Genomic DNA, 25,767 nt, shown 5'->3' with positions numbered 1-25,767 from the left:
ACGTGTAGATTAAGAGGCGGGCACACCAGCTCGGTGGAATAAGTACGTTTCCAATCAATCAATCAATCGTGAAGAAATGGGCCCTGCGCTGCTGCACGAGGGCCGAGCGAAGGTGAGACGTCCACTCAAGGAAACAAAATGCGGTGTTCAACGGGCTACGCCGATATTTGGCATCATTGCGTGCACAGGATAATTTTTGTTTGAGCTTCCTCTTGGTTTTTTGTGCAGCATCCGCTATTCCTTCAGTGTCCTACGTTCTATATCCTGAATATTGAGGCTGCACATACCTCTCTTACGCATTAGTGTAGGATGGTTAAAAATCGAAAGCATTATATGGCTCATGAGGCGGAAAAGCCGGCGTGGGCGTTGTTTGCGTGACTACTACATGGTCCAATAAATGATACGAATCCTCGGCCTTTGGTGGGAGTCGAAGCCACGAACTTTCGAGGCCATTAATGCAAGTTAATTAATGCCCAGGTATGTAAGATATACCTAATGAAGGCACTCGAACCAACAATTTTTGTTGGGAATCTGAGCGACGACTTTCGTTACCAAGGATTAAATGCACATTGATTAAGGTACATTTAATTAAGGCGCTCGAACCTATCACAATTGGTGGGCGAAGTTAATTAGGCACACATAACTAAAGTGGAGTGAATAAGGCACTTGAACCCCTGACCATTGGTGGGAAACGTACTCTCGACTTCCAGCGGGTGTCGGATCAACTTGCGTTGTGTGCAGCTTGTGACGAGCACCGTTGGCGACGTCAAGGTGCCTGTGCTGATGCCACCGCTCGAGTCGCGTGACAGCGCCAGTGGCGCCACCGGACGTCACATTGCTTCTTCTGAAGTCGGTGCAATGATCTCCCATTCGTAACGTAGGGATAGGCCCATTATATGTTTCTGAATAAATGTATATGGCGCTCATAGATCTCCGCCGAGTGAATATAATATGTAACCTCAAGAAGGAAGAGAAATGCGGTGTTGGACCCGCCGTGGTTGCTCAGTGGCTATGGGGTTGGGCTGCTGAGCGCGAGGTCGTGGGATCCCGGCCATGGCGGCCGCATTTTGATGGACGCTAACAGCGAAAGACCCGTTTAGGTGCACGGTAATCAACCCCAGGTGGTCTGAATTTCTCGAGTCAACCACTACGGCGTGCCTCATAATAAGAATGTGGTTGTGGCACGAAAAACCCTATGATATATTGTGACGATGTTGAGGACCACAGGTTAACAAAACAACGACATTTATTAAGGGCGAACCTAGGCCCGCAACTAAAGGACACTGCGGTCGTAAAGAAATACCTAGCAGTCGCGCTCTCAAACTGGCCTCGAACAGTATTCTTTCTTCCCGCGTGATACCTTGAGCGCGTGGCGCATGCGACCTGGGTCCAACCGGCTACCCTTGCCACGAAGATCACTGCCTGTTCTTGATGAACAACACCACGGCACGGCGTGCAGTGTCCAATGCGAAGGGCGCGAAACTTAATTGTGACCACGTTGTCGTGGCATTATCCCCCTCCTTTCGCCATCGGCCCGATGCGTGAGAGGACGTAGGCATTCCTCTGGGCCCTCACTTTTTTTTGTGTGTTTTTTCATGGCCTCTCGTGGTAGAGTTTCATGCGGACAACATGAACAACTTCCGTGGAGTTGCGCCGTCTTGGGCTCTGGTGTCGAGCTGATTTCACTTTGTAAGTGACGTCGCTTATAAGACGAAGTATTTCGTAAGGGCCGTAGTATCGGCAGAGAAGCTTTTCAGACAGTCCACGGCGTCGCACTGCGGTCAATAACCATAACTTGTCACCGGTCTGATAATGAGCTTCACTATGTCCCTGGTTGTACCGGCTGGAGTCGATGCGCTCTTGGCGGCGTATTCTGTACCTTGCCATTAGTCGTGCCTCTTCGGCTCTTTGCAAGAAATCATCTAGGTGCGATGAGTTATTGTTTTCTTCATATAACGGCAACATAGCATCCAAAGTTGTTGTCACTGCTCGGCCGTATTATATGCGAAGGTAGTATACGGCAAATTTCGTCCCACAGCCTATGTTCAACGTCGACGTACATCGAAATTATGTCAGCCAGTGATCTGTTCAGGCGTTCAGTTAAACATTTTGTCTGAGGGTGGTACGGCGTAGTTCACCTATGATCAGTATGTGTCCTTTGCAACAAGCATTTCGTAAGGTCCGCAGTAAAGGCTGTTCAACGATTGGTAATAACAAATGTGGGAGCGCCATGCCTGAGCACGATATTGTTGACAAAGAATTTCGCAACTTAGGCTTGTGTCTGACACTCGCGACAAGTTTTGACGTAGTCGTGCACTGAAGCTAATAACTTGGGCCAGTAGTATTTCAGACGAGTCCTGGCGAATGTACGGCTCACGCTCTTGTGTCCATATGTCGATTCATCGTGAGTTCATGCAAAATTTCTTCTCGCATAGCTTTGGATACAAGTAAAAACTTTGTCTTGCTGTTCTCGAAGTTTCTCTTGTAGAAGGCACTTCCTCGCAGATAGAACGAGGATAGCCCTCTAGAGAAAATACGCGGGAGTCGAATGTCGACTCCCTCCAGGCGCTCTATAAGTGGAAGCAATTCCGGGTCATCTCGTTGTTGTTGAGTGATTTCTGACGCGTCAACAGTGCGAAGAAACAAGAAATCCTCTTCTTCTGACAGAGTTGTCTCAACAGGTGCGCGTGACAAGCAGTCGGCATCGCTGTGTTTCCTCCCGGATCAGTATACGACTGTAGTATCATACTCTTGCGAGGCGTCCGGATGGATCCTTGAGATTCACCAGCCAGCAAAGCGAATGGTGATCACTGACTGCTCTGAATGGTCTACCATAGAGGTAGGGTCGAAATTTACATATTGCCCAAATAACTGCAAGACACTCTTTTTCGGTTGCTGAGTAGTTTCCTCTGCTTTCGAGAGCTTACGGCTGGCATAAGCTATTATTTCCTCCTGGCCGTTCTTCAACTGCACTAGTATGGCACCGAGGCCGACGTAACTCGCATCGGTATGAACTTCAGTGTCGGCTGTCTCATTAAAATGGGCAAGGATTGGAGAAGCTTGCAGGCATTTCCTTAACTCGTCACAGGCGTCTTGTTCACTTTTCCACATGAAAGGTTCATCTTATGTAATTAGTATTGTAAGGGGCTCAGCAATCCTTGAAAAAAGTTTTCCACAAATCTTCTGCATGCGCATAAACCCCAAAAAACGTCGCACTGACTTTTTATCTGTTGGTGTCGGGAACCTCGCAACAGCTGCTGTTTCTTCGGTATCTGGCCGAACGTTTTCAACACTGATGACGCGTCCGAGAAATTGAAGTTCATCGAAGCCGAATTGACATTTTTCCGGCTTAATTGTCAAGCCTGCTGCGCGAATAGCTTCTAATACTAGTTGCAGGCGCTCTAGATGTTGGTCGAATGTTGCGGAATATACAACCACATCATCCAAATACACTAAGCACGATTGCCATTTTATACCTGCGAGCACAGTGTCCATCATTCGTTGGAACGTTGCAGGCGCGGAACAGAGGCCTAATGGAAACGCTTTAAATCCGTTGAGGCCATCAGGGGTTAGGATTGCTACCTTTTCACGGTCCCACTTATCTACCTCTATTTGCCAATATCCATTCTTGAGATGCAGGGAGGAGAAAACCTTTGCACATTGGAGCCGATCTGACGTACCTATCTCCAGCGCGCCGAAGAAGCCCGACAGCTCGCCCTCCTGCGGATCAAGAACCAGCAGAGGACCGACAGCCGACACTACAAGCTCCGACGACGCTTCGTCGAGTACCAGCGCGGCGGCTGTGTTTGGGTATGGACCCCGATACGCCGACGAGGACTCTGTGTGAAACTACTGCGACGCTATTTCGGACTCTAGGTCATCCCACGTATTGGCGCACTAGACTATGAGGTCGTGCCAGACGGCATTTCGCATTCACAGCGGCGCCATGCACGATCTGAAGTGGTCCACGTGGTGCACCTTAAACACATTACGGATTTTGACGAACTTCCTTATTTTGTTGTTTTCTTTGCTACGAGTGCTTTTGTTTATTACTTTCATTTGTTTGCAACATCGGGTCGATGCTTTTTAACAGGGGGATAATGACACGTGTACTTATCTTCATCCGGCGACCACGTCTCGCCGCCTAACAAATGTTATCGCACAGCGCGGGACGTGCCTGCATGTATCCGAAGTTTCTGGAAAGTTATCGATGCTTCTATCTGCTGTCTGTTGTCGCCGAACATTGTGTTATCTGATTTATTCGCCTGACGCGAATGGTGTAGAACATTGTGGAAGGCATGCGGGTCCCAACGATTAATCTGGAACGTTCGACGATTAATGAATAAAAGCCAACGCGCTTGACCCGTTGATCAGATTTTCGACGATCGCCAACCGTGTTCGCCGCTGTCGTTGTGTTATAAGTGTAGCCTGTTTGGTGGGCACAGGCTCACCCAATAAAAGTTAGTTTTGCCGTTCACAGTATTGCTACTATGTTCTTCAACGTCACCACCACGTGACAATATACAACCGCCGCTCCTCCGTTATATCAAAGGTGTTAGCAATCGCATCCGCGCGTTTTCGCAAGAGATAAATATGGCCTATACATGAGCGCTTATGCGAGCACAGTTTCCTCGAGCAATGCTTTATGGCACGCGCAAGCTGCAAGTACCATGGGGTTAAAAAAGCGAAAATCAGATATAAATTAACAGCCCGCTATATGTGTCTGGATCACAGTTGCCGTTGTTCAATTGGTTCGGCCCCTAAGAATGATGATGATGATGAGGTGTTGTGCTTTATGGCGCAAGAGCCAGGTTTGGCCAAAGAGCGCCATGACAAGTGGTAATGTAGACTATGTATTATGGATGGCGTGCACAATGAATTCCTTATAGTAGATGTCACATGACTGTAAAAGGGCCTAAAATCTGTAGCTGTAAGTGGCGTAGAATATATAGTTGCTAAAATAATGACGGTGACTAGGCAGTGATGTGGGCTATGGCATTGGGCTGTCGTTAAAACATTGTGCAATAAAACAAAACTGACAGCGGAGTTTTAAGAGAGCCCTTGAATGCAGGGCTGTTAGTCACGTGCTAGAAATTGCCTGGCCAAATGATTTTCAGGATGTCGGTTTCGTCTAAAAAATCTAAGACTATTTGCAGCTTGAAAAATGGTTCGTCACTAAGAAAAAATGCAGGATGGAGAGGTATATTTTCGCGATATGCAGAAGGGAAATACTTTTTCCTCTCCGTTTCTATTGCAAAGCACTGGATAAGAACATGGGTGACTGTCAGGCCATCGCCGCACTTACTACAAGTAGGAGGATCCCCGCCAGTCAAGAGGTAGGAGTGAGTGCTGTAAGTGTGTACTATTCTTAATCGGCAAAGAAGTACTTTCTTGTACCGTGCTGTTTTGTCACTTATCCAATTCCGCAATCTTGGTTTCATAATATGTAACTTATTCAATGTTTGTGTATCCCACTCTGCTTGCCAATGTTTCCTCAATTTACGGCGCAGAAAGGGCTTTAGGTCTGTGGCAGGAATGGGGATATTTCCATCTCTGTCGCTAAAACTCACTGACGTAGCGTTTTCGTCAGCAGCTACGTTGCCTTTTATACCTTTATGGCCAGGTACCCAGCATAGGATAATCGCTTGGTTGCAGATATATGCGGAGCACAACAAACTATACAGCTCGTTCAAAACGGGATTCTTATGCTTTCGTAAGCTAATCAGGGCTCTCACGACACTTAGTGAATCTGTAAAGACAACAGCCTTAGCGACATTTCTGTGCCTCATGTGTTTAATAGCCGAAAGTATACCGTATGCTTCTGCCGTAAAGATACTGGTGTGTGGGTCTAGTGGCCCAGATGTTGAAAATGAGGGTCCGAGAGCTGCGTAAGCAACACCAGCAGGAGACTTCGAAGCATCTGTGTAATATTCGTCACAGGAATACTTCTCTTTAAGTTCAATAAAATGTGACTGTATGTGAGCCTCAGGTGCTTGTTTCGATAATTCTAAGAAAGAGATGTCACATTGGATAGTTTGCCACTCCCAAGGCGGTGGAAGCCGAGAGGGGGCCATTAAGACATTCTCTAAAAGAGAGACCCCTGGTTTTTCTGAGAGTGCTTCCAACCGAAGGGGCAGAGGAGGACGGACACCTGGGCGGTTACGGAATAGCCTGGCCGTGGAGGAGTCGTGAATAATTGAATGACATGGATGATCCACAGCTGATCTTACCTTCAAGGCATACGAAAGACACAAATATGTCCTTTGGTAGTACAGGGACCATTCATTAGATTCGACGTAAAGGCTTTGCACAGGACTAGTTCTAAAGGCGCCTGTTGCAAGGCGGATGCCTAGGTGGTGGACAGGATCTAGCATTTTTAGAGTACTAGGTCCAGCAGAATTATAGATTATGGCCCCATAGTCAAGGCGTGTTAATATTAGACTTTTGTACAACTTTATTAGGCATCTCCTGTCGCTTCCCCAAGCTGTGCGCGACAACAGCTTCAGTAGATGCATAGTCTTGAGGCACTTTGCCTTAAGATACTTCAGGTGTGGCACAAAAGTTAGCTTACTGTCTAGAAGGATCTCTAAGAATTTGTGTTCATAGCTCACAGATAACCGTTCTCCATTGAGATTGATTACGGGTTCCGCCAGTATCCCTCTTTTATTAGAGAACAGGACGCACGTACTTTTTCTCGGATTTAGCCTAAAAACATTTTCGTCCGCCCACTTAGACAATTTGTTTATGCAAAGCTGTACAGGTCACTCACAGATACTGAGATTACATGATTTAAGATCTATCTGGATGTCATCGACATATACAGAATAAAACATACTACATGGCATGGCAGTCTGGATCGAGTTCATTTTGACAATAAAAAGAGTGCAGCTGAGCACACCTCCTTGTGGAACACCAGCCTCCTGCGTAAATGGACGAGACAGAACGTTACCAACTCTAACACGGAACGTGCGATTGGAGAGGTAACTCTGAATGGTGTATAGCAAGTTGCCTCGAACTCCCATTTCAGACAGATCGCGGAGGATTCCAAAGCGCCAGGTTGTGTCGTATGCCTTCTCCAAATCTAAATATACGGACAGGAAAAACTGTTTGTGGACAAAGGCATCGCGGATATTTGTCTCGATGCGGACAAGGTGATCTGTTGTGCATCTACCCTCTCTAAAACCGCACTGTAAGGGATCGAGTATCTTGCTGCTTTCAAGAAAATGGATGAGGCGACGGTTATTCATTTTCTCAAATAATTTGCATATGCAATTTGTCAGAGCTATGGGCCTATAATTGTTGGGGGAGGAAGGGTCCTTGCCCTCTTTGAGAATAGGGATTATGATTGCTTCTTTCCAAACAGAAGGAATGTAGCCTGCAGAGAACATGGAATTAAAGAGTGACAGTAGTGTTTCTTGGGTTTCGGGATGTAAGTGTCTGATCATCTCATACATTATCCTGTCACTTCCTTGAGGGGACTTGTTGCAACAGTTCAGTGAGGCCTGGAACTCAGCCATTCCAAATGGACGATTGTATACTTCGTTGGATGTGCTTTCCCGATCCAAATTCATCTGTTCTGCTAGTCGCTGGTACTTTAGGAATGTATCTGTGTAATGAGATGTACTGGAAATGTGCTCGAAATGTGCTCCTAGACAATCTGCCTGATCCTCCAGGGTGTCTCCTTGTGTATTTAATAAAGGTAAGGGATGAGTTTCGTGGCCTTTTATTTTGTTAACTCTGTTCCAGGCTTTTCGTTCGTCTGTATATGAATTGATGCTGCTTATGTAGTTTTTCCAACTTTCTCGTTTAGCGCGGCGGCGCGTTCTTCTCCCTTGCGACTTGATCGCCTTGAAATTAATTAGATTCTCTGTGGTTGGTGAGTTACGGAGGAGATTCCAAGCCTTGTTTTGATTTTTCCTGGCTCCCCTACACTCCTCATTCTACCATGGAATACGTCGTCTCGAGGGCAACCCTTTTGTTTGGGGGATACATACTGATGCAGTATCAACAATGAACGCTGTTATGTATGCTACTGCGTCGTCTAGGCTAAGTTCACCGATATCATTCCACGGCAGCTGCGTTAGTTCGTGAAACTTCGTCCAGTCGGCTGAATAAACTTTCCATCGAGGAACATGTGCAGGACACTAACTTTGTTTTTTAAGATTTAGGACGATGGAGAAGTGATCACTGCCATAAGGATTATTAATGACATCCCACTGGAGATATGGCACAATTGTACTAGACGCTATGCTTAGGTCTGCCGAAGAAAATATTTTATGTGTAGAGCTGTAAAATGTTGGCTTTTTCTTATTAAGCAAGCAGGAACTTGAAGTGAATAGGACGTTTTCTATAAGCCGTCCTCTCGCATCACAGCGTGAGTCACCCCACGGTGTGCTATGCGCGTTTAGATCACCGACGACTATGTAAGGGTGACGCAGCTCATCAATAAACTAAAAAATCGTGCCACGCTTAGCGCTACAGCATACCACACGGCGAAGACAGTTCTTGCTGCGCGCCGCCATGTTCTCCCCAAGATTGGTGTGCCGCCGCAAGTAGAAATTCTTCCGGGGCAAAAAGTACAATGATCAGTTGCCCAGCAGATTTAAAGTATTGCAAGGTATTCTAGAACTATTTTGGGTAAAAATTAAACCAAAGTAAATAAAACGCTGAATTACCTATTGCTTGGCAAGATGAAAAAAAAACTTTCATCAATCAGGAAAACTAGCTCTAAAAACTGATGCTTAGTATTCTCAGCCAGCTATTCAGAAACCAGCAATGCTTAACGTGTTGCATAAATATATAGCAGCACCAAAACTTGGAACATTGCTTATTGTGTTTTCGAGGCATATTTGTACTTGAAATCTTGTAACCAAATATGGTCAGAACTGGCCTGCGTGGGTTGAAATAACTCTTTTACGAAAACAGTTTTGTTTATGTCACGTGTAATGAAAACTTGGTAATGAACGGGCTTTCAATATTGACACGTGTACTTATATTTAACGGGCGACCACATTCGCCGGCTAACAAATGTTATCGCACAGCGCTGGACGCGTCTGCATGTATCCGAAGTTTCTGGAAAGTTATCGATGCTTCTATCCGCTGTTTGTTGTCGCCGAACCTTGTGTTATCTGATTTCATCGCGTGACTCGAATGTTGTAGAACTTTGTGGAAGGCATGCGGGTCCCAGCGATTAGTCTGGAACATTCGATGGCTGCTGTACAAAAACCGACGCACTTGACCCGCTGAGCAGATTTTCGACGATCGCCGACTGTGTTCGCCGCTATCGTTGTGCTTTAAGTGTAGCCTGTTTCGTGGGCACAGGTTCGCCCAATAAAAGCTAGTTTTGTCTTTCACAGTACTGCTACTGTGTTCTTTGGCGTCACTACCACGTGACAATATCGTGTTTGCATAAATGTGAAGCGAAGCCATATGGCACATATTTGTTGCCAATATAAGTCGCTTTACAATGAAGCGTGACACTCAAGCATAGACAGCACGCTGCGCTTGTCCTGGGTGCCTGTCTATAGTGTTCCTTTACACAACGTGCACCTTTGGCGAAAATTTGCCAACTAGCCCAATAACATGCTGTAATAATGTATCTGGCTTTATAAGTTCTACACCGCCACAGGAAGGCTAAAACCAAGAAATACCAAAAATCACAAACCAGAAACCGAAGAAACCAGAAATCGTAGGCGTCATCAACCGCCTGTGGAATGACACGCAAACGTATCGCAAGTCAGCGAAGTTAAAGAGCTGGCGAAAGAATATCATGGGGGAAGAACTAGAGAAGTTGATGTATCATGTGAGCTAAGACCAACTCTCGCGGACCCATGTGCAAGAGGAAGGGAAGAACATGGAGAAATGTTTTCTGGAGAATGTTGGCGTGGTCCCACACTTGTGTAGTTTGACCACTGTACATAAATATAAGCTAAAGAGCAGTTTACTCAAGGAAATATTTTGCTATAGTAAGTACCGCACACACCTGCTGCAGCAGTTCTGCTATGCGTACATTATGCTGCAAATAAAACACCACAATATGGATCTCAGAAAGCAGCGTGAGAGAAGGACCGCTGCAAAAAGAAATCTGCAGATGCTTTAAAATTAGGAAACATTTCCTTACGAATATTTCATTCTTTTTGTAATAGCGATAGTTCTCAGGACGCTTTCCTGATTAGCATATCTTTACAAAATATTTGGACACATTTCGATATTTGCAAAAATATCGTGCCGCGTGTTCCCTTTCTGCATACAATCATTGCTCCCACGCTTACACTCTCCTCTCAAAATTATTACATAGCTACCACACATGTATCTCGGGATGCCAGAATCTCTTTGAGCGTACGTCGATAAAGTACTTCGAGTTCTATTGTTGCTTCACACCCTTAACTTCAGTGGCTTCATTATTATGGCAAAAATGTGTGTGGGGCGGGAGGCGGTTGCTCCTTTCGCCAAAGCTAGCCCCGAATAAACTTAATAAGTAAAGAAAGCATGTGGTGCCAGAAACGTGTATTAGAAAAGATGAAATGCTTTAGCCTTTTTATTGTGTCCACATCCAAATTCTGATGACGGATGACCTTGAGCCAGTGTTTAAACCAACATAGCTCTGACACCTCTCTTGTGCTTCCAACAGGTCGCATGAAACTGAACATATGGACTTTGTTCAAGGTGGTACATAATGTACGTTCAGCATATTAGAGGTAGGTCGTGAAAACTATTCAAAAGAAAAATTTTCTGAGTAGCTTGCCCTGGTATATTGAACGCATTCGATTTCAGTTACTTTTAAAAATATTTCACCATGTCCCAATTATACGTCTGTGCATCACTCTTTCCTTACGAAACCTCAACTCACGATCAACTGCGGATTGACACAAGCTTCTCCAGCATTTACTGTCTCTCGACAAAAAAGAAAGACAATGTTATTTGTTCTTTCAGAAATGTGCCGTTCATGCCTCGATGATGATAAAACAAACGAAGTGCATTACAAATTTTAATAAACATGTGTAAAGTGCTCGTGAGAAATTTCGTTATGACACCTTGTTCGGAAAGTTACAGACCTGAGAGAAGCTCTGGTGGTCTTGCATGTTGTATCGCGAAGGAAAACCCAATAAGAAAACAAAGCTGTAGAAAATTTCTATACATCTTAACCAATATTTATCGGCACATTAGCACAAGGAAAGCTACGCAGAAAATTTACTAGTTATGGCATGTTTTTTGAACAAGAAAGTTTACGTGCTCCATGGAATAAGAAAGGTTTCACTGGTAAGCGAGAAATGGGGATCTCGTGCTCTTCTTATTCTTCTTATGATTAACAAATAACCGTTGAGGCACAAATTGCTATGGAAGATTTGTGTTGTGCACAGCAAAGGAACTTGGCCTCTGTAGCAATTTTCTGTCGATGAGAAATTCTAGAAAACTGTCTCACGCATGAATGATTGTAATACGGAATGCTCCCATTTGTACTAAATAATGAGATACTTAGCTCCACATTATTATGTTGTGCATTCTGTGCACTGCCGTGTGACAGGTTGCTAATAAAAACAGTTAATAAACATCTCTTTTCTGCCAATTTATCCTGTTGTCAAAACAAAATAGCCACGTGCCATGCCGTACTAGCTCGCGCATAGTGAACGGTAAAAGTTGTTTTCCCCCACATGCAATGCACACATCTTGTGAGTGCGACAACAAAATTAGAAGCGGAAAAGTGTTGCAAACAAGATTTGGAAAAGGAAAACACTGTGAAAAAATAAGTCCGAGTGGTGTTGGCTTCCGTTGGCACCCACAGAGCAAGTCGTGGGCGGGTCGAGCGCATACCAGACGACAAGCGTTATGGCGTTTCACCACGCGCATCAACAGAACCGTTGTGATGACATTTTTCTAGAATTTCTCATCGACAGAAAATTGCTACAGAGGCCACGTTCCTTTGCTGTGCACAACATAAATCTTCCAAAGCAATTTGTGTCTCAACGGTTATTTGTTAATCATAAGAAGAATCAGGAGGGCAGGAGGTGCCTATTTTTCGCCGATCAGTAAAGCTTTTCTTATTCCATGCAACAGGTATACTTTCTTGTTCAAAAAACATGCTATAGCTAGTAAATTTTCTGCACAGCTTTCCTTGTGCTTGTGTGTCGAAAAATATTTGGTAAGATATATAGAAAATGTCTATAGTTTTCTTGCTTGATTTTTTTATTTGTTTCCCCGGAGTTTGACCTACCAAGCTTGTGAAGCGATTCCCGTTGACAAAGGGGGCAATCCAGCTGACATTATCGTGATTTAAGTGCCTTTTCGCTGCTGCAGACGCCGGCTTTTTTGCTCAATGACCCATTTATTGGTTTTGCATCAGGACACTTAAAAAGAGATCTGAGCAGAATTAAAACGTTCAAGGAACTTGCACAATTGTGTAGGAATTCAGGGCTGACCCTAAAAGCCCAAGGAAGACACGAGACTAAACAAGCTCCAAGGACAGATTAGAGAACAAGCAAGACGGTTTTGTTTGTTGCTACTCTGTTGAGGGGGAGCGACATCGACGCGATCGCCCTAGGAAAGATGTGGTCAGGCGATGCTACCAGCGGCGCGGTAGCTGAATTCGCTGGGAACGGAAGAAATAAAAGACCAGTTGAGTTTGAGCTCCGGTGCTAGAATAACGCCTCGTCTCTTTTTCATGTGCTCTAGATATTTTACGACCACCTGCTCCGCAGTGAGGTCAACATAACTTTTGATTCGCGGTACCCTATAAAATGTTTATACCAGGGAGGTTAGGCTGGAAGTTCTCAAACTATCCCGGAGACCTTCCCAAAAGCTTCTACGCTTTCCTTAGCTACTTATCTAGTTTCTAAGCACCTTGTCAACCATTGGTTAACTTGATTACAGCGCACAATAAATCGACAGGCACTGACACAGTAACGACACAAAAAAGCACATTTATTGTGCGCTGTAAAATAGACATGTATAACCAACTAGCCCATCAGTACCTCTTGAGCAAGACCATTCGTCAGACTGAATTCTTATTGATTGGCTGGTGCTGTCAGAGCTCTAATTGAGGATTTACAGCTCACGTTTTCGCGAACGAAGCCTGTAGTCTCCTAGCCTGTTTCAGCCAAATGAACACGGTATATCAAAGAACAAGGTGGTTTGATCAATTCAGAAAATTTGCAGGCATAAGCAACTACAAGGCGAGAATAAGTTTGCAGACACTGACCGTTATCGTGCAGTAGAGATAAATATACGTGTACATGAATTACTCGACATTGTTTGCCAAAGGAGCATTCTGAAATCCATAGAGTTTAAGACATAACTATTAAGCGATTTGTTCGATATTGCATAACCACGGCGGAATACATTTTAAGGAGCAAGCCTTAGCGGTTCATTGAACGAAATATTCGATGGCTCTTTCTGGCGTTATGGCACTAAAGTTCATGGCACCGAAACTCATAGAGTCCTCGACCTTGCGTGGGGGTCGAAACCACTACCTGTGGAGTTTTAAGAGCAATTTAATTAAGTCCTACGACATTTGGAGTTAATGAGGGCGAATTAGGCATTTATAAGAAAGCGTGAAGCCGATGTGAAGAAGCGGCAGCGTCACCTGTGGTGTTACTTAAGGCAAATGTAATTCAGCCAGAATTAATCAAACACAGGTAATTAAGGCAATCAAACCGACGAACTTTGGTGAGAGTCGAATCCACTTGAATATATTGGCGTACCGGCCATATCTACGAGTAGAATTTGAATTGATATCGAGAAGGTTGACAATCGAACCCACAAACATTTGTTAGAATCGAACCCATGACGATTGGTTTTAAATAAGGCGAAGTTGATTAAAGCACTCAAACCCACGACCTAACAAGGAGATATGGGCGAATGGGCCATATCTTCGAGTCGGATTCCAATTGACAGTGCGAAATACGAGACTGGAACCCACTACCTTTAGTGTGAAATAAGGGGAAGCTAAGTAAGTCATGGTTAATTAAGATAGAGTTAATCAAGACACTAAAACCCACGACTTTTTGTGGGAGTTGATCACGCGACGTTTGGTGTTGTAGAATTAGGGCGAAGGTAATTAATGCGCAGCTTTTGAGGGTAGAGTCAATAAAGACACTCGAACGCACGACCTTTGGTGGTAGAAACCAAGTAATATAAATGATGTCTTGTGAGCGTGCAGGCTTTCGCCTTCATGCTCTTTTGCGAATGCAAATTGATTGTCAACTTTTTCAGTGATTCGAGGTAGTCATTAGACAGCCAAGATTAAAGGTTAGACAAATTTTTAGGATCAAGTTGAACGACTGATTCAAATAGCCCATACTTGAAGCCCCTTATCCAAATAACTGGTTCCCAGTATGCAAAGCAATGTGACCGAACTCATCCTTGATGATTACCTTTCAATCTCTCCCCTGAACGTAGTCCGAAGACCAGATGAACTCACGCTCTCCCGGGGAAACGCTCATTCAATGAGCGAGCGCACCGCGACAACATGACGACGTACAGTTAGAAGCCAAGCCCTACACGCCGCATGAAGTCCGATAACATGCCTTGGAAAGTACGTATCTGCGTCCTGCGAGCGGCTGTCCTCCAACGGGCACCGCTTGGTCTATGCGACCTGCTCAGCGGCTGTTCGCTTAGCGTGTCGCTGTTCCTCGGGCACGCCTTGCTTCTCTTGTTGGTGGCGCTGCAGGGCTGTATGTATCTGGTCGGTCCCTCGCTTCGGCTCTTGCCTCAGCACTTCGGTACGCATCGCACGCGTCTGTAGTCTCGGCAGCGCCTTAGCACTCTTACGCTCTTACTCCGTTTGGTACTTTCGAGGGCACCCTGTAGTATCTGCAAACAGAGGCCCACAAGCAAAATAGCGCAGCTAGCGTAACAGAGCCAGGTCATTTGTGGCACGCACATCCGTACCGGTGTGTGAAACAAGGAGGGGCGGGGCGCCAAGCCAGTAGTGGTGTGCAAGCTGGAGGGAGGAAGAGCGTGCGCATGCGCGTAATGTGAGCTGCCAGCCAATCGCGGCAAGAGAGTGGGCGCATGCGGGTGCATGCGCGGCAAACTCTTGACCTTGGGTGGCCTCACGTTTGACCTTGGTTCCAACTATCCAAATAAATTCTTGGCGTTTAAAATTGACGACGCTAATTTCTTCTGTGTCAGGAATTTCGGGTAATAGCACTTCGTAAACCGAAACATGAACAGCAGGAGAGTGCAACGGTTAACTGCTTTCGCGGACGCTCAGTGGTGACGCGAACGTTTGCATATCGCCTTCACGAAGAGAACAAGAATGTCAACGTACTTATCAAGCCACGATTTCGCTGAAACATTACGCTGTGGCCTCTTTCGGAGGCAGCGTGGAATCCGAATGGGGTGCTGTAACGAAAGACTGTTTCAAGCTGAATTTATGTTATTGTCGGGAGGCAAACGGGCGTAACAGTTTATACCAATGGGGGTGGGTACCGGCGACGTTCCTAAATCAGCCCCAATCAACAGCGTTGATCGTTGGAGGAAGCCTGTTTATTGTTCCTAATGGGGCGGTGCAGAAAGTTCGTTTTGGATATAAATGCCAAATGAAAGAACAGTTACATGCAACTAATATCAACATTGCTTGTTACTTGTTTGAGACAAAAATATTTGGAGCGCATGTGAATGTAAATGCAAATATTTTCATTTGAGGCCCGGACTTTACCATGCATGCATTCCACATCCAAACCGTTTTGCTGTGCGCACGTAAGGTGGCGCTGCGCGCAAACCATCTTACCGGTTGCATGTCCTGTTTCTTCATCAGCCTATAATTATATATACTGCAACAGAAATACCTCTCTAAATAATCTTTAATTGCCCCTATATTGCACTGGCTGATTGCAACTTGCACCTTTCCCGCCCCCCGCCCCCATTTTCGTAAATTCAGCACCCCATCCATTTTCTTGCCGTCTTCGTCTGGACTGCCTTTCCCTTGGCACCCGTTCTGTATCTATGTTGGTCCACCAGTTATCTGCCCTATACATGACATGGCCTGGCCAGGTCCTATCTTTCTCTTAATGTCAACTGGAATATCCGCTATCCCCGCTTTCTCTCTGATCCATACCGCTCTCTTCCTCTCTTGAATTTACGCCCAATGTTTTTAGTTCCATCGCACTTTGGGTGGTTCTTCTCTTATTCTGGACAGTATTACGTTCAACCTCAAAGACTCTACCCCATCTGTTTGCAACGGTAGAATGCAATGGTTGTACAGTTTTCAAGGATATTCGTAATCTCCAAGCCATTATTCTGTAATGCCTGCCATATGCACGCCAACGCATTTTGTTCTTTTGTAAATTTCCTACTAATGGTCAAAGTCTGCTGTGCGTAATTGACCTAGATAAGTGCACCCCTGTACAACTCTACAGGCTGAGTGGTAATTAAAATTCTTGTTCTTTTGCCAGATTATTGAAAATTACCTATTTCTTCTACACATTAGTCTAAAGTTACTATAAGATTTCTCGCGTCATTAATAATTTGCTCCAATTTATCCACAGTGTTGCTGAAGAGGAGAATGCCATCTGCAAAGCGAAAGTAGTCGCGATATTCAAGGTTGATTCCCACTCCCAAGCCTTCCCAATCTAATAGCTTGAATACTTCTTCTAGACATGCACTAAATACAACTGCAGAGATTGTGTCTGTTTGCCTGAACCCTTTCTGAATACGAAATTGATGTTCTACTCTAGTAGAGAAGCAAGGTAGCCATGGAGTCCTTGTAGATATTTCCCAATACATTGATGTATGCATGCTGTACACATTTATTACACCATGACTGCTAGTATCTCTGCTGAATCAAATGCGTTTTCGTAATTTATAAGTTTTTCAAGAAGTTAATATAAGTTAGTTCAATAAAATGATTTCGCTTATTCAACTTCGAAAGAAAGAACGGTCTCCAATCCAGGCTGTGAAGTTGGTTGGACAGAGCGTTGTGTGTGTCCCTGTGTGTCTTCTTTTGTCCCATCTTTTAATCGCGCTACCGTACACCCCTTTAAGATGCATTACCAACAATCTCACATTGCAACCCTCGTGGACAAAGAAGCTGTGAACGACACCTATAACGATTACTCATTGCGACGGAGCTCGAAATTGTTAGCAATGCAACATTCACATGCCATTTACCTAACTGTTAGCCTAAGACGTACCAACGGCCTGTGATTTGGCTTGGGCCGCTACTTTGGGCGCCTACAAAGAGCGGATCGTAGACAAGTAAAAAAACACCTTTAACCATACTTTCGCCGCGCCTCGTATGCACGCTGTTCCTCGGGAGTCCTCGCTGCACGTGGTCTTCCCATAGCACTCTAACACCAGAAACCAGTTCATTGGTGGTTTCTCCTTTATCATACGAAAGTGTACTTACGTCAGTCCTCCTTTCATATGATACAGTCACCGCTTCCCTGCAAATGCAGCTTATGCAACCCTAATCATTACCGGGAAATGCTTGGGGTGAACGCCATGCCCGAAAGCGAGCTTTTTGCTTCCTTTTTCATTCCTTCGCCCACAACACGGACGGTGCCGTGGATGGATGTTATGAGCGTCCCCTTTGAAATGGGGCGGTGGGCTGCGCCACCAAGCTCTTGCTATTATACTGCCTAATGTCCTACCTAGGTTAAACAATGAAAAAATAATAAAAAAATTGCCACGGATTAGCGGCGGCGAGCTCCATCTGGCGGTGGTGCAAGAAGTCCAGCGGAGCAACGGAGCGCTTCTCCCGCTGATTGGTTGAGTTTTTGCCCATGGACAAAATAAGTGCACTGGGCGTAGAGGCATACAGCTTCGCTGTAAAACTGTCTTCCTTAACATCCCTATGTGAACAAGGCTTTATTCTATTTGATTACTAATACCGCTTATAACGTGAATCATCATAGCTTGTGCCGCATGGGCGCTACCACGAAGAAATTACTATCAGCACTTTTAGCAGTTTTCAAATAATGGTGTACTTTATTTAGCCAAATAATTTTTGTTTGATGGTTTCTGTCTTAAGGTTATTGTGGCAGCAATGATATGGACTCTCGAAGCGCATTTGCGCACTCCAGGCGCTGTGACGTTCTATATAAATACTAAGTCTGATAACACCACAGCCCCGCGCCGCATGCTCAAAGCGCTAGTGAACGTGTGCGAGGATGAGCCGATGATGGTGGCTCAATGTCTTGTGCGCAAGGCCCGAAGCCGGGGAAGCACACCGCCGGGGGGGGGGGGGGGGTAGTCGCCTTCTTCTGCGGTAGCGGCTGCGCATCACGCGGCTGCGCGAGCCCCATTTTGAAAGCTATCTGTGGTGATCACAGGGTCGAGGTGCGCGTAGGCCTCGCGGCTTCGTGTGCGCCGTATTCTCACCACTTCGTTAGCGTTGAAGCGTCACAAAGCACTAAGCTCCATTGGCTCGCTGAGGCTGCCGCTCGTCCTTACTCCAGCGTTTTGACAGCGGGTGCCCACGCTCATCGAGTGAGGCGTGTTTTTGTTTGCCTCTGTGGGCGTGACACCATGTTTGCTAATTGAGCTAGTGTGTGTTTACGAGTTCTTATGGCAGTTAAAGCTATGATACTTTTGGTCTAGTTGTCAAATACTTTTATTTCTGAAATCAATTTTTCGCCTTTTGGGTAAAACTGCGACTTCTTTTCAGGCCTTACATTTTTGATAATGAATCAATACATTTTCTCCTTAGGAGTGGAAATAAGAATTTTGTGTATTTGATTGATTTCGTTTTTCAGGACCATCGACTCCACAGCAGCCCTGCACCAGCTTTGCCCTGCAGGACTGCCCCTCGACTGCAGCAGCTTGAACGCGCAGCCTGCAGGACTCCAGAGGATTGCGCACGGCAGGGGCATCTGGTGAAGGCGGCACATGTGGAGGCCATCTCATTATATTAGGCGCTTCTGAAGCAAGACAGCCAGGTGCATGGAACTTCCCAGTTTGTAATTTTTAAGTGGGATTTATTGTCCAAGGTAATGTGAGAGACAGCCTAATTATTGATGAGAGGCATTTGCATTCAATGGACACAAGTGCTCAGTGACTCGTTTATGTTTATATATCCCGTCTGAGCTGTTTCCTTTTTGTACTGGTTTCTTAGGGTCATTACATAGCGATTCACAAAACTTTGGCATGTTTACATGTGCGACAAAACGTGGTTGTCTTTTTTACATCATTTCAGATAATCATCACCACTAGTTAGGCACCAGCAAAGCTGTGGTGCTGAGCTGCCATGCTCAAATTAGATGCATCTACGCAATAAAAACAAGATACATTACATGATTAAGAGTAAAACTCATCCAAAAATCACGCTCCTCTAATTCTTACTCGCAATGGAAGCTTAATAGCAACTGCAATCCTGAAACTTGTTTGTAGCATGCCACGAATGCATACACTCTACACTTTCATTTCACACAGTATGGACATTTCCTTGCCATCCTCAACAGCAACCTTGTGGAAACTATAAACCTTGTCAACATTGTGAAACAAACGTTTACAGTGCATATCTTGTAGCTGCAGTAACTGCAATTTTCACAGCATTATCAGCAGCTGGCTGAGGAGATGACGGCCTCCCACATGTCGCAACATCAACTTCTTGCGGCGCTTGCTGGAGGCGACTGCGCTCATCACAAGAACCCTGCGCCAGCTCCTTGTTGCCATTGCGAATGACCTTCGCGAGCTGCCTCAGCCGTGGTTGAATTGAGTGTGTTTTTTGTGACATAACATCGTTTAGTGCGTCCAGCCTACAAGTGCAGCCTATCTCTGCTTTAAAATTGACGCTACGGCATTTGGTGGTTCTGCTAACACACCTTCACAAGCTACTGTGACAGTTGATTGTCAGCCATGTGAAATAATGTGTAGGTGATGCATGACCGTGGCAGCGACAACTGATAAGGTCATGATGTCATTTGAACTGAGAATGTAAATGGCACATGTTCTTTTTAATGTTGCTATAAAGAACAATATGGCTGTTGGCCTCACAAAAAAAAAAAAAGCGGGAACACTGTCTTCAGAATGTGATTACTGTGCCTTCAGCAATTCAGAAAAGCTTGCACGAATGTGTTTTGCCTTTCCATACCTTATCAAATATACTTTCTTAAGTGCAGTTTTATTTGACATACAAGTTTGCTCGGGTAAGATAGTGTTATAGACTGCATGTATAATGTTTCGCGCATTTTTGTTAGTGTGTGGGTATTTTTGTTTTACTGTTCCAGCGATCTTTCAATATTTATTCAATGTGTGATAATTGTTTTTGTAACGTAACAATGACAGTGTTTGACACGTGTTCTGCAAGTGCATTTAAATTACATGCTGTGATATTTTGTATTTAATTTCGTGGACCAATTTTCAAGCTACACAAGTGTCACGCTGGAATGTTCACGTTTCTAGAAGCCATGTAAGCAAGAATTAAGAGGCTAATAAGAATTTTTTAACAGTAAGTGCCTGTTCGTTCTAATAGCGTGATTTTGCGAAATTGCACACGTCCTTGCCACTCATAGCACTTAAATTTAGTACCCATTGTTGTAGAGCACAGATTATCATATATCTAATGTAGCCGTAGATATGGCCTCTATTGTAACACGTTCACTGCCAGGCTGATCTAGTTAGAGTGCCCTTATTGTAGCATTGTTACGTGATATATTGCTACAAGCCACTGCAGGAGCGAACGATGACGAGAGGACTGACGAAGACGACCATCATGGATAGTTGTGCGAACGGGCTCCATCTTGCACCCCTGTCTTCTGCCCTTTGTATATATCTTGTAAATATATTGTCGAGCAACTTTTCCCCCGTAACATTGTAGTGGAGAGTGGGGGTTTTTCAGGTATTAAGACAGATTTACGCAGCCAATACTCCTTGGAGGCATCTACAATGCCCGCATAAGACGGGTACGAGAATGCTTCCAGCAGGTCACCTTCCATGCCTCAACCATCCACCGCGAACCGCCCCGTCGTCTTCACACAACCGCGCGAGCCGGGTGCCTTTTCAGACTCTGACAACACCAACGTCGAAGATTGGCTTGAGCTATGCGAACGGGTGACCATTAGCAACAATTGGGACCTCACTACGATGCTAGGGAACATCAAATTTTACCTTGCGGGCAGGGCACAGGTGTGGATTCTGAACCACAAACATGAAGTTACGTACTCGGAGGTATGCAAGCGAAAACTCAATGATCTGTTCGGCAAACCCATCGGACGCCGTCGTGGTGCGCAGAAAGAACTTGCGCGCCGAGCTCAGAATTACACCGAACCCTATGCGACATACGTCCAGGACGTGCTGGCGCTTTGTCGCAAAGTTGATGACACGATGCCACAAACGGAAAAGGTTGCGCACACCCTCCAAGGTATCGCGGATGACGCGCTTACACTTCTGGTTTTTAAGAAGTCATGCACAGTGCAAAACTTCATCAATGAATGCCGACACTATGAAGAAGCAAAAAGTCACCACGTTACTCTGAATTTCACACGTCTTGTGAACGCGGCTGCGATGTCTACCTGCGAGGACATCCGTCTCCCACCCGTTCCACACGTTCCTGCGGCATGCGACGATATTGTGCGCATGATCCGCCGCGAGATTGAAACTGCCTCCCCAGTTCCCTTTCAGGTGCGTTACCCCGATGACTCCCATGCACCCATTTCATTTATCGAAACCATTGTGCATCAAGAACTAGCAAACGCCTGATAGCAGGTGTTTCGCCCAGTCAACGGACATGACTACCGAATAGCGCACCCGCGACGACATGCCAGTCTGATTCCGCTGTGGACGCGTTGGACACATTTCCCGTCATTCTCGCAGCGCTTTGAACTCGCAGCCTTGGCTGAGCCACCGAAACATTCGACGTCCAGGTGGTAGTTCCCGATTGCCGGTACGCAATGACGACGACAGCGCTCCGCCGTCATCGCCAGCACGATCAGAGCGCTCCCTCCCGACACCTGTACCGCTCACTTCTGCGTCGTCACTCTCCTCCCCCCTACGGCCACCGCTCATCGGAAAATTGACAGGCGGAGCTCCGAGGTGAGCCTGCCATGACGACCCGACCGAAAATTCTTTTGCTCGCACTACCTGGAGATCACAACTGCATCAACGTCTACATGGACGGTATACCTGTTATCGCACTCATTGTAACTGGCGCCCACATATCCGTCATGAATTCAAACATTCTTATTCGTGTGAAGAAAGTTCTTGATCCTGTGGCGATCGCTGTTGTCCGCGTAGCCGATGGTGCGACTCCGGCTGTTTCTGGGTTGTCTACCACCCGTGTCACCGTTGCCGGACGCCACACTTAAGTATTGCTTTACGTCTTGGGTCAGTGCCCACATGCAATCAACTTAGGACTTGACACTCTTTCGGCGTGTTCAGCTCTAATTGACCGCTCTGCAGGGGTTATCCAGCTCGCCTTACCTCATGCCGTTGAGTCTTCTGATTCTCCGCCGAGTTGGCTGTATTCCGCCGCTTGCATTCGTCTACCACATGTAGCCATGACGTACATCGACGTTTCTCCACATCCCCCTTTGGACGACGGGGATTACATCATTTTGCCCAACGCTATCGTTCTCTGTCCGCAAAATGTCATGTTCCCGCCCTCGGTCATCAGTATAAAGAGCAATGCCGCATGTCTCCTTATTGTGAATTTTGGACTAGGCCCTCAAGTGATACCCAAGGCTATCTCTCTTGCAACCCTAGCTCCAGCCTTCGACTATCATGTTTCCGTCTTAACTGAGCCTGCTGCACCGTATGATGCTGCTATTGATTCGAACCCGACTATGTTAGATAACATAACGAAGATGATCGCCACTGACCTTTCGGCCGAACACGTACTTGCGCTTCGGGGCCTGTTCATGTCCTGGCAGGATATTTTTGATCTCATTGGGCGACCACTGCGCCAAACAACAGTTGTCAAGCATCAATTCATACCGGGGATGCCAAACCCATACACTGACGTCCCTATCGTGTCTCCTCCACTGAGCGCCGAGTTATACAAAAGAAGTTGACAAAGTTCTTGCCCGTGATATCATCGAACCTTATTCAAGCCCATGCATCTCCTATCGTGCTCGTAAGAAACAAGGATAACAGCGTAGCGCGCGTGCACAAAGAACTCGCCGCGGGCACAGGAAAACAAAAAAAAAACTGCGCATGCGACATGCGGGGGCCGGGAGGTAGATTGGGGAGCGGGTAGCGAGCTAGACAAGTCGCTATAATAATTTTTAAAAAGCTCCTTTGTAGAGGAAGTACCGCGACTGCTGTTTCTGTTGACATGACGACGTAAACAATCATGTGCGCCGCCACATTTCTAAGGTATCGCCCTAGCGAAAGGCCCGTAACTGAAGGGCGGCTTGCCACTAGCGTCGAAAAGAGCGGCTGCGTTAAGTCGACATATGGGAGCCATGCAGACAATCACACGGTGGTGTGGAACACGAGCACGGTTGCCTAGAATACTGGGAGAGTGTCCAAAGCGCCGTCTCTCGCGAGAGGCTTTGCGGGGAACTGCCGCCCTGCGCCGCGGCTGTGCGGTGCCCGTTTTAGGACTGGTGAGCTTTCTGCGCTCTGGAAAAAAGCGGGAAGCCAGGGGCGTCTGGTAGGCGCTGTAGTTTTCTTGCGTTCAATTTCTACGCAAGACACTTGGAGACTGTTTAGCTTCAATGGTGCGGTAAAGCATGGAATTTGCACATATTTAAGCGTTGTCTTAGTAATGGAGCAGCAAGATAATGGAAACATCCTGGGTCGAACGGCATCGGCGCGGCCTAGTTCCGGTGCTAGAGTTCGAAAGCAGTAATGTGGAAGCTGTGTGTCCGTAGAAACGCGCAAAATGAGCTCGCACGCACAAGGAGAGAACGAAAACAAACATAATAAAATGAAAATGAGAAATGGTCCTGGTCGGAGACTCGAACCCGGGACCGGACCACGACGAGGAACCCGTATGGGTTTCCTTTGTAGCGCGCAGCTACGTTTGGGTGGATGCCTCATTTTTCCTTTATTAAATACTTCTCACCACCTTGCGGGTTTCCGCCGATATAATATGTCGAAACAAAATTATTCGCATGGGTATGTAGGCAAAAGGGTGAGGCATGCAATAATTACGAGTAACGAAAAAAAAAAAGCTAAATTGCTCGCGCAGTCAACTGCAGAACAAAGGGGCAGCTACAGCTTCGCTTACCACTACGAGCTTTCCAGTCACGGTTGCCAGTGGTTTGCCGCCATAGCCAAATGTCTTCATTCGACAATTTGTCAGCCAAGACTGGCGCTTTATTATCCAAGAAGCACCGAAAAAGAGCTTAAGGAAAACGAGATAGAGAGTAGAGACGGTCGTAGCGCCCTAATCATGTTAGCTTATTTCGCTTCAGAGTGTGGGGATGCGCGGCTCTCACACAACCCCTGATATGCTTTTTTTCCGCGCATAGCTCCCGTTATCCGGCTTCACCGCGTGGCTTTACGGCGGCGGTTAGTATGGTTGCAGGGTAGTACGAGAGATGGCTCGAGCGTGGCTCTGCTAATGCCACCTAACGGCGGAGTTACTTGGGCGCAAAAAGAAGGCTCTTCCTCTTTGGCTCCGCGGTCGGCAAACGGTGCGTGGCCCGATCCATGCTTCTGCGAGGTCGCCTCGCGGAATGGACGGATAAGATCATTCGAACGCGCCACCATTCGCGTGACCGTACGCGCGAACGACCAGGCTTTGGTATCGAGCATGGGGCGAACATATTCGCTCGTTATCCGGTCGCGGCGAGTCGGACTTCCGCGATTTGTCGCGAGCCCATCGACATATTTTGTGGACAGCAACTCGGCTAGCAGGCATTCATCTATGAAAGGTGCAATAAATGCCAGTGTGACGGTTTGCACTATGGTGTTGTCGTTCCTTTGTCCCAAGAATACAGGTGAGAACCCCATTGTGATGCAGGGCCTTTTGTTCAAGGGTTCACATGGTTCTCTGAGGCAAAGCCTCCAAGAACCCAATTGAGGACAAAGCCGTTCTTTTAAAAAAACACACACAAACTTATAAAAAATTAGAAAGAAGATAAAACACAAACACTCAAAGAAACATCACGGCAAGAAACACACTTAGGGCTAGTATGGCGTTAAAGGTACGCTAGTCCGGGCTGACCACGACTGCAATGCCGCATAACCGTGTCGACGTGGATAAGCGGCGACAAGATGACGAGAGAAGTGGCGCCGGTCTCACCAATACCGTCTATGCACCACCTTTTCGTGATGAAGCTCCCGAGGACTGCAACATTTTGTTAAAAGGTTCTCAAAATCTCTTATAAATCTGAAGAGAAGGCCAGACGGGTACAGCAAGCCTCCCTTCTGCCGCAGCTAGATGTGTGTAATCGGCTGCGCTAATCTGGTTGACATATTCTTTCTTGGTTAGTAGAACATCGCGGCAGTGTTCACACTTCTTTTTCAGTACAAACTTCCTAGTCACATAGCCGCAAATGTAAAAGATGAGCCTTTCATCACTTTTTGAGACACGTTCGGCGTGATTCAGTTCTGCACTGAACTGGTTGCCTTCTATCAGCCTTTCGATCAAGCCACATTTTCTCGCTTTGCACCACCACCATCTTCTCGAAATCATCATTGGCTCTGAATTGATTCAATGATGCAATGCCTAGCGATGCGGGGGAGGTGCATAACTGCAGATGAGCGAAGAGAAGAAAGTAGAGATACATCGGAAGCGGTGATGCAATGTGGGGGACGACATTACGTCGTATGATAGCTCAATATGATAGATGCGAGAAAGGTTAGGAGACTGGTATTGATGATGTCATGCGGACACGACGTGACTAAGATTACACCGTATGACTAATAAAGTGCAGG

At 46.1% G+C, this 25,767-nt stretch overlaps 1 protein-coding gene across 1 annotated transcript in view; it reads right to left on the bottom strand.

Annotated features, from left to right (window-relative positions):
* Nucleotides 1-25,767, bottom strand: part of LOC129382702 (uncharacterized) — a 674,466-nt gene that overhangs the window by 116,379 nt on the left and 532,320 nt on the right. The window lies entirely within an intron of this gene.

This window comes from Dermacentor andersoni, chromosome 6, assembly GCF_023375885.2.
Source record: "Dermacentor andersoni chromosome 6, qqDerAnde1_hic_scaffold, whole genome shotgun sequence".
NCBI lineage: Eukaryota > Metazoa > Arthropoda > Arachnida > Ixodida > Ixodidae > Dermacentor > Dermacentor andersoni.
The sequence above is the reverse complement of the archived record's forward strand: the minus strand, read 5'-3'. Positions and strand labels throughout refer to the sequence as shown.